Source organism: Pezoporus flaviventris, unplaced genomic scaffold, assembly GCF_033815535.1.
Source record: "Pezoporus flaviventris isolate CSIRO_AGI_PZ_B2104156 unplaced genomic scaffold, CSIRO_AGI_Pfla_v1 ptg000025l, whole genome shotgun sequence".
Classification (NCBI taxonomy): domain Eukaryota; kingdom Metazoa; phylum Chordata; class Aves; order Psittaciformes; family Psittacidae; genus Pezoporus; species Pezoporus flaviventris.
In genome coordinates, this window is record NW_026892573.1 from 8,875,714 (window position 1) to 8,885,524 (window position 9,811).

The following is a 9,811-nucleotide window of genomic DNA, read 5'->3' on the forward strand; positions in this document are numbered from 1 at the left end:
AATCGTTACTGGCTGCATATACATAAACTCTTCAATGCTCAGTTCTTTTAACCAGACTTTGACAGTTTGTCCAAGGGTCCTGACTGCTGCTTGTAAGATCAGTGAAGTGTTGTCACCAAATTCACGAGAACAGCAGTGGGAGACAGTGGGAGCCTGTTCCTGACAGTTGAAGCTCCTGCTTCCTTAAGCCCAGGAGGCTCATTTGCAACTGGGAAGTTCTTTCAAAATACCCACTGAAAAGGCAGGAATGGCTGATTCAAAATCATTTGTGGATTTGATTGGCAATCACTGCTTTCTTTCAGAGGAACCCCTATCCAGTGGCTTGGGGTTTGGTTTGTGTTTTTTTTTTTTTTAGCTAGATTCACAAAGCTGTCAATTACATTGCTTCTCCTATTCTAGCTGCTCCTGTTTCATCCTAATTCTCATGCTTCAGGCATCCGCATGAAATACAAGGCATTCTAGTTCCAGGTCATCTTCTGCTGGGAAGACTTCAACTATTTTCTATTCTCCCAAGAATGAACTGCAAGTACTCATGCTGAGACGATACTCTGTGCATGTCTGTTGGCAACACTGGTCTTTATTTTAAGGAAATACTCCAATACTTTCTGGAGCAGAGGCCCAAGTGTCAACCTGCCCAGCAGGCATGAGAGTCATTTTGCTTTGTGGTTGAGAATTAAAGTATTATTCAAATACTAAAAAAAAAAAAAACAAAACAAACACCAAAACACAAAAAACTTCAGGAGTGAGAGAGGAAACCAGAACACCCCCTAGCCTGCTAGTCAGCACAGAGTAGTGAGAAGTAGATCTGACAGAAACCACCCTGTTTCATACCCCTGCTGCAGAACAAAGATGAGCTAGGATCATAGGTCTCCTGCTTTCCCACTGAAATGCCATGATTTCAAATTCCCACTGATGAAAGGGCAGACTAAACCCTGCTCTGCCATGATCAGCAATGATGAACAGCAAGTTCTAGGCTGGAATAGTCATAGCATCTCTCTGAATCCAGTCCTGCTCTGACCATGAGGCTCAGATTATTTAGACGTTCTGCATTGTTTTGTTCAATTCGAAGTATTTTATGTACTTGGAGGGTTTCACTTGGCGGATGATGAATTATCATACAATCACAGAATGGTTTGGGTTGGAAGAAACCTTAAAAGATCATCTAGTTCCAACTCCCTGCCATGGGCAGTCACCTTTCAGTAGACCAGGTTGCTCAAAGCCCCAAAATCATTAAAATTAGCTCGGGGAGTAAGTAAAGGGAGGAACTGATATAATCTAAATGCTATGCTGTTGCACTGTATTTTTTAAAATCAAAAGTCAAATAAAATGGTGCTCCTGTGTTCTTTGCTTCATACATGCAGAACACTCCCAGAAACTCAAAGCCAGGAGTTGTTATTTTCTTCTAACCAAACAATTTGCAGGAGGATACATGCTGTGTGAAGTACTTTCTTTTTGCAAAGAACAATAAAGGCACAGCATAAATTTGTGTCTGTTGCTGGTACAGCATTTGTACTGTGGCTATTTAATGATTCACTTTATGTAGGTAGAATTCTTTTCAAATGTTGCCTAAATATAACAGTATTTGACATGGTGCATGAGAAACGTCTGTTCTTCCAGCCAGACTCAGCAGTTGTGTGTGTGTGTGTGTGGTGTAATTCCCCAGAGTTTCACTTCACATCGGATGGAGAATTTGAGGTGTGTCCTTAAACTGCAAAGATACTGTGGTTTGATCCACCCATTAAATGAGAATGGGAAGACTCCCACCAACCTCAAACCCAACCTTTGTTGTAATTATCGAACACTGACTAGTTAACAGCTCTGAAAGTGGCTGCAGTGGGTATGGCCCAGCTCTGACAGCACAAAGGAAGCGCTTAAAAGATATTATGGAACCAGATCACAAAATGTTTTGGCCTCATTAGTAGAAATACTGAACTAGGCACAACTGTTGCAAAGGGACTATTTTTGATCTTTCTGCATTCCTATTGTTGTTTCCACAGTGTTTTGGGAAAGCCTGAGATAAGGGTAATTTTCTTTTCCACTAGGACTATGATCTATTTATAGCTTACAAGGCCAGATTAGACTACTGACCATCTTGCTTGACCTTTCGGGTAACAGAAGCTGTAGGACTTCCCTTACTTCATTTGTGTTTGAAGTAGAACCCCTTTTGTCGGATCAACAAGAGACTGCAACTGTAGGGAAATCCCACTGCAGCTCTGGGCAAATTATTCCAATGACTATTACCTGTTGTAAAAATGTTTTCAGTGTATGTCATCAGAGTTTGGTTAGCTTCAGCTTCTAGTTGCTGGACCTTATATTTAAGAAGTCCCCTATTATGGGTGACTTCCCTTCATTCCAGGTGTCCTGAAATGTAACTGTTTCTTGAACAGATAAATCATTTGGAGTTCTGCCTGCCACACTGTTCTATTTTCTGCTCTTCACAGAGTTACCCATTGTTCTCTCATAACCTTAAATTCCGAACACCAGCACTGGACCAAAAAAAGCTATTGTAAAAGTATTGGTTGCAGAGCTAATTTGTGTCCCCTGGCTTTATACTCACAGTCTTCACATACAGACTCCATGCCACGCTATCAAACATGTGCTTGAACCTATGTTTGTGCTCAGTCCACTCCCCAGCCACACAGCTTAGACACAAATACAACTTAGATCATAGAATTGGTTAGGTTGGAAAAGACCTGTAAGATCTGGTCAAACCCAGCACTGCCATGCCCACCACTAAACCATGTCCCTGAGTGCCACATCTACATGTCTTTTAAGTACACCCAGGGATGGTGATTCCACCACTTCCCCGGGCAGCCAGTTCCAGTGTTCAACAACACTTTTGGTGAAGAAATCTTTCCAATCTGAATCTTCCCTAGTGCAATTTGAGGCCCTCTTCTCTTGTCCTATTTCTGCTGAACTCTCATTCCTGTGGGCATCTTAACAAAGAGGGAAAGTGGGGTTTGAGGGTGGTCTCCTGTAAACCTGCACTAGGCTAAGTGCACTGCAGCCTGGCTTCCCAGTGGGTGTCCAAAGCTAGTCTTGTCTTAAACATGGCATAAATACTGCAAGCCTGAGCCATAGTGAAGTTATTAGCCAACAGGGTTGATGGAGGAGCTCAGGACTTCAGATTAAACTGCCCTGCAGCTTCCCCAGCAGTTTACGAATGCTTTCCTGCAGATTTGCTTCCTCAGGCATTGTTCTTCATGATATAGTTTGTATGACTACTTCTCATAGTTACAAATAAATTTTACTTGATCATCTCTTTATTTTGATAAGATATCAAGGGTAGCTACTCTCTCCCCAATTTTTCTACAAGTTTCGTGTTTCCTCATAGCAACTTGGTCATACTTCTTGTGCTTGGTCATACTTTCAGGTGGGATATTGGCAAAACTTGTAAAAGTAAGGTGACATCTTTCTCAGCTCAAAATCTGTGCATAGCAGCATGAACTAACTGATGTGACAGCAGGAGCTCCAACTACCTAACAGCTCAGTATGATCTCCAGATCTTTGTAAAGTAATGAGTATCCAGGAGGGAGCTGCACATCCTGTAAAGCATGTCCTGCAGTCTTTGTTCCTAGGTATGTAATTCTGTGGGAGCTATATTAAAATACCTATTGTTTGCTAAAGCCCAGCTTACTCAGAGAGTGTTCTGTGATGTGTCTTCAGGACTTACCATTCTTCCAATTCGTGTTATCTGAAATCTTGAGCAGTGAGGATGTTACATCTTCTTTTAGGTCTCTGATAAAAGTTTTAAATTGCTGACACCTAATCCATGCTTAAATCTTTAAGTAGATGTGTCCTGCATGAAGATGACACATTAAAAGGACATTTTGAGACCAATTAGTCAGCATTTAATCCTTTTAATGCATGCTGGGCTAAATTTGCAGAAGTGTCCCTGGTGGAAATGTCAGGGGTTAGCAAACCAAATGTTCTGTGGAAATATAAAGTATTATTACATTAGCATTGCTACCTTTACTCACCAAACTTGTGACTTTATCTAAAACACATTTGCCACCAACCTTCCACCCACCAGGGGACCAACCCGTGTCAAGTGGTGATGGTGCTCTCCCTTTTTATTATCAGCTTGTCCATCCCTGTGTCTGGAATCAGGGAAGGCTGACAGGTCTCATCAGCCCAGGCTGCTCTCACTTTACAAACCAATAACCCTTCCCACAGACAAGCATTCATCCACTGGTCAGAAACCTCCACAGCATCTCCAGACTGACTGACTGGAAAAACAGTATTACAAATTGATGGATGTGAGTTTATCCAGAGATGCTGATTCTAAGTTGTTTAAACGGAGCTGCTCTTATTTTCCATCCTCAGGCTTGCACTGGAACAGAAATGTGTTCATAATATGGCTCTATCATCTGCTTTGTACCCCAAAGCAGAACAGAGATATTATTGAACATCTGTGTTTCTTTTGCATACCAATTGACAAGTCAAATCTGTCACATAGCAGTAGACTGGAAGAATAGCTGCCACTCTTGTTTCAAATATATATCAAAATCAGAAAAACCTTTATCACTCAACATCAATGGCTGCAGATCTTAAGTTCTTCACCAGTTTTATTTCTACCAATTCCTGACAATTTTACCTTTTTTCCACTTATGTTTATTAATTTAAATGTCTTTTGTAGTTAAATTATCAGTATTCTTGTCAGTTCTCCAGTCAAGACTGTAGGTTTTTCAGCCAGTCCAACCTTTTTTCCTTTTTTGATAGCATAAGGAATGCTCTTGAACAATGCAGAGGTATCATTTCTAAAAGGACACATTTTAGTTTCTCCTTGTTTCCAGCTTTCAGAAACTTCCCCTTAAAGCACCGAATATTTATATGACTGTTTTGACCCTCACCTTTTTTATCGCAGATGGCTAGCTTATATCCCAGCCAGCACTACTTTGGGGGTTTCACAATTAATTCTTCTCTGCAGTGCTGACGAGGGCAAATAGAGATTTCTCTGGCCTGCACAGTTTTCTTTCTGAGTAAGGATATTATTACTGCTCCTGTTAGGAAGCTTGAGGTCATTTTAATATCAGCAAGAGGAGATTTTTAACATATATTGCACAGATATAAATCACACACAATGTCACATCTCTCCCCCCTATGCAGAGCATAGAGGGAATTCAGTAGCCAGCCGTTCTGCTTTCACACCTGGTGGTCTGCAGACAATATGTGCAACTATACAATCTTGGGTTTATGCCAATGGGGAAAAAAAAGACATTTTCTTCTCAATTCAACTGTGCTAGCAGGGAGGAGAGAGCCACAAACCAGCACATCACCTTATGCCCACTGAAAACCACCAACACAGCCAGTCTGGTGGTGCTCATCAGATAAATACCCTTAATTTGCTTCGGGTAAAATCAGGCAGATCAGTTTCAGCTCATGGCTGGAGTTGGGACAAAGCTTCAGAGAGATCTTTGCGGGGGACCTTAAAGCAGCTTTCCAGTACCTAAAGGGGACCTACAAGAAATCTAGAGACAGACTTTTTACAAGGGCATGTAGGGATAGGACAAGGGGAAATGCCTTTGGATTGAAAGAGTGTGAATTTAGATTAGATATTAGGAAGAAGTTCTTTACTGAGAGGGTGGAGAAGCACTGGCACAGGCTCCCCAGAGAAGCTTGGCTGCCCCATCCTTGGCAGCATTGAAGGCCAGGTCGGATGGAGCTTGGAGCAACCTGGTCTAGTGGAAGATGTCCCTGCCCGTGGCAGGGAGGTTGGAACTGGATGAGCTTTAAGGTCTTTCCAACCCAAACCATTCTGTGATTCTATGATTTAACATGGCTGCTCTGGGCTGGTTAAGCAGGGCACAGGTGCCCACACCCTCAGACACTGCCCATCACTACATGTACAAGTGCTTTCTGCGCAGCTGCCAGCAGCTGGGAAACAGGTATTCCCATTTTCAGGGGCCGGGATGCTTTTCCCTGCTTGACCTTCCTGTCACGGCTGCCGTTATCGCTTCAGCCATGCAGCCACCTCAGTGCAGTGGTTAACAGGGTCTGCACTCAGGTGGGATCCGTCTGCATGCTCTCGCTTGTTCATCACACTGGCGGCTGGTGCTACAGATCAGCAATTAAAGGTCATCCTTTGTATCCTTTGGTGTCCAAATTCATTTTGCTCTAAGTGTTGTGGTTGTGGGCTAAATGAGTATTTGTCTGCTCCCACTTTCTCCTGTCCCTTCGGTTATTAGTTTCTCACTCTCCAGGGAGACCAACTTCAATGGCCAAGAAACCAGCATTTCATCTGCCACTAGCCAGATGCCTCACAGACCAGCTCCTCTGAGGTATTTTAATGAAAAATATGTTCCTGATGAAATTTGGATGGCACGTTAACAAAGACAGATCCTAGTCCTTAGCATCACAGCAGGTGTGTTATGTGCAAACATAATCCAGTGTGCTTCAAAGGGTTTAATAACGTAGCTTTGTGTATTTATCCCGTGCTCATCCTCCTGTTATCTGGGGTCTTTTCAATTCCTGTCATGTAATCATAGGGGTGACTTGTGTTTTTTAATCAGTATTTTTTGGACTCTGTCCCCTGTTGGAAGTGTTGACGCAAAGGCGAGATGGGTCTAAGGCAGCACAGGGGTGTGTGCAGTGACTTGAGCTGCAGTCTCCGTTTTGTTTCTGGCTTTACAATTTCAGCATAATCTCAGCAAATCAGTTTACACTGGTGGAAAAATTAAGACAAAACCTTTTTCATCAGGAGCAGGGAAAAAAAGACCAAAGATCCCTCATAACTCATAAACACTCTAAAGCCACTGGATCAAAGGCAGTATAGTAAGTGCAAAATACTGTGATATGAGTAAAATATCTTGCCACATGTTCCAGACTCTCTCCTGCTGTGTGGATTTCTTTACTTTCCCCACTGCATTGGTGGAGGAATGACTTTTTTTTTTTTCCTTAGTGATTAAATCTTTAAGAAGTTGTGCTCATAGAGGGAAAAAAGCCTGGCAGTGCACTCACCAAAATAGGATTTTTCAGATGTCAAATGCAGGCAGCAAGTGAGACTGGACTTTCAGGCCTGATACTTCAGCAGACGTTTTGGAGCAGGGAGCCATTTGCCACACACTTCCTCTGCTCAGAATTTCCCATCATCTGCAATCTCCTTACAATATTATTTTATCATGACACATGACTTATTACCTGTTTCACCCAAAACCAAACCCAGTACCATGGCACATCCACTGTGTCAGCTGGCACCTCACATGATCCTTGTGAAACAAGCTCCTGACATGACTTAGCACCTGTATGTCTGTGTACCTCCATGGTGGCACTGCCTGGAGCTGAATCCTTGCTGTGAGACAAGTCACACAGACCAGGACCAGGCATGGGAAGCTCCTTGGCATTCAAAGGAAGGGCTGAGCTACATCTCCGTGAGATCATGTAGCTGCAAGTGGCTGATGGCAAAATGCAGTGACCTTCACTTACTAGACTGGACACACACAAACGTGTGTATCCCTTCACTTCCAAAAAGCCAAGCAAACATCTTACAGACACAAAAAGATGAGTTAAAAAAACTGTGCATGCCTCCATTAAAACAAAACAGACTTCCAGTACCTAAAGGGGGCCTACAAGAAATCTGGAGAGGTGCTTTCTGCAGGGTGGTAACTGGATAAGAGGGAATGGCTTTAAACTGAAAGAGGGGAGATTTAGATTAGATATAAGGAAGAAATTCTTCCCTGTGAGGGTGGTGGGGCACTGGAACAGGTTGCCCAGAGAAGCTGTGAGTGCCCCATCTCTGGAAGTGTTCAAGGCCAAGTTGGGCAGGGCTTGGAGCAACCTGGTCTAGAGGAAGGTGTCCCTGCCCACTGCAGGGGGGGTTGATCTTTGAGGTCCCTTCCCACCCAAACCTTTCTGTGATTCTATGATAATATTAGGAATCTGGTTGTTCAAATGAAAATGTTTTAAAACAGCCTGGAATATCTTTGTGACACATCAATACTCCACTTTTTGCTGTCCAGAATAGAGTCTGAGTTCTTCAGCAAGTGTTTAGCTTTCTTTCCGGAAGGTTTTTGATGGTGCTCCAGATGGCAGCGTGCCTGTGAGGCTTTAGCCACAGCAGACCCAGGCTAGCATATGGAAAAGGGTTTTAGCACAGGTTGATCAGAGCCGAGTGACAGCGGGAAGGCTGGGGACAACAGGGGGCTAGGGCAGACAACAACCCTAATTGACTGCTCAGGCTCAGCATTCATGTGGGGCAGGAATATTTGTGTGGAAGTTGTATTTTCTTGGCCATCTGTATGATACAAGTTAATCAGGAACAACATTTCGGTTTAGTTTTAATTTGAACACTAGAAGTCAACAATTACTTCCTCTTGGGCCTCCACCTCATGCCCACGCTTGCTCTAGATGGATTAGGGAAAGCAGGAAGATGCATTATGCATAGTACTGGCTGACTTCAATGCCCCTTGAAATCCTTTTGTAGCTTTGTGGGTGTGTGGGTATCCATCGGTCTGTATTTAAATCCCAGACTCTATGTCAGGGAAATAAATTTCACCACAGTTTGAGATAAATGGGTGAGTCTGTTGCATAAAAACAGATGGAAAGGGTTTGTTTTTTTTTCTCTTTTTTCCAAGAAGTCTTTCTGCAAGAGAATAGTTTTATCCTGTCACAACAGTCCCTGAATGTTATCCACACACACTGGACATGACAAATACCCATGCGTATGTGACCTCTGGGGCTGCAGATGGGCACCTTAAGGAGCTGGTGATGCTCTTTGCTGTTGATGATTGTATGATCCCCCATCTTCACTGCTGCAGGTTGGCTCAGGAAAGTGGCCTCCTGTTTGCCTGCTGCTCTATTCATAAGACAACAACCAACACCAACACCTAGCTCAACATCAGTGTGCAAGCTCATGCGTGGATTGATGGCAAAATGCACGCAGCAGGATTTTGTGGTGAGAACTCTCTACTGACCATAAGGGAAGCTTGCGGAGAGGTGTAAAAGGTGGAGATCACCACGCACCTCTGGAGAAACAGCAGCTTCGGCAGGTTTGAAGGTCTGGCCTGCTTCCCCGGTGTTCCCTCAATTCACACCATGGATCTCCAGCTTCTTCACAGAATTGTATCATAGAATCAAAGCATAGTTTGGATTGGAAGGGACCTTAAAGATCATCCACTTTCAACCCCCCTGCCATGGGCAGGGACACCTTCCACTAGACCAGGTTCCTCCAAGCCATGTCCAACCTGGCCTTGAACGCTGCAGGGATGGGGCAGCCACAGCTTCTCTGGGCAACCTGTGCCAGCGCCTCACCAACCTCAGTGGAAAGAACATCTTCCTAATATCTAACCTAAGTCCCCCCTCTTTCAGTTTAAAGCCATTCCCCCTTGTTCCATCATTCCACACCCTTGTAAGAAGTCCCTCTCCTTATTTCTCGTTGGCTCCTTTAGCACAGGAAGCTGCTTTAAGATATCCCCAGAGCCTTTTCTTCTCCGGGCTGAACAAGCCCAGCTCTCTCAGCCTGGCTTCACAGGAGAGGTTCTCCAGACCCCTGCTCATCTTTGTGGCCCTTCTCTGACTCACTCGAGCAGTTCCACGTCCCTCTTGTGCTGGGGGAGCCCATGACTTCTCACCCCGGGGCCACACAAACCGCACCGTGCCGCTTAAAGCGCTGCTGGAGCCCGGGGTACGGCGGAGCCTCCACCGGGGCTGGCCGGGAGCCGGCGGTTCTGCGGATGACCCCAGCGCCTCCCTCCCTCACCGGGCTGCCGCATTCCCCTGGAGGCCCCTGTCCCACAGGGACCACAACACCCCGGCGGCGGCCGGGGGAGGGCGGCCCCGGCGGGGCAAGGCTAGGCTGGGCTGGGCAGGGCAG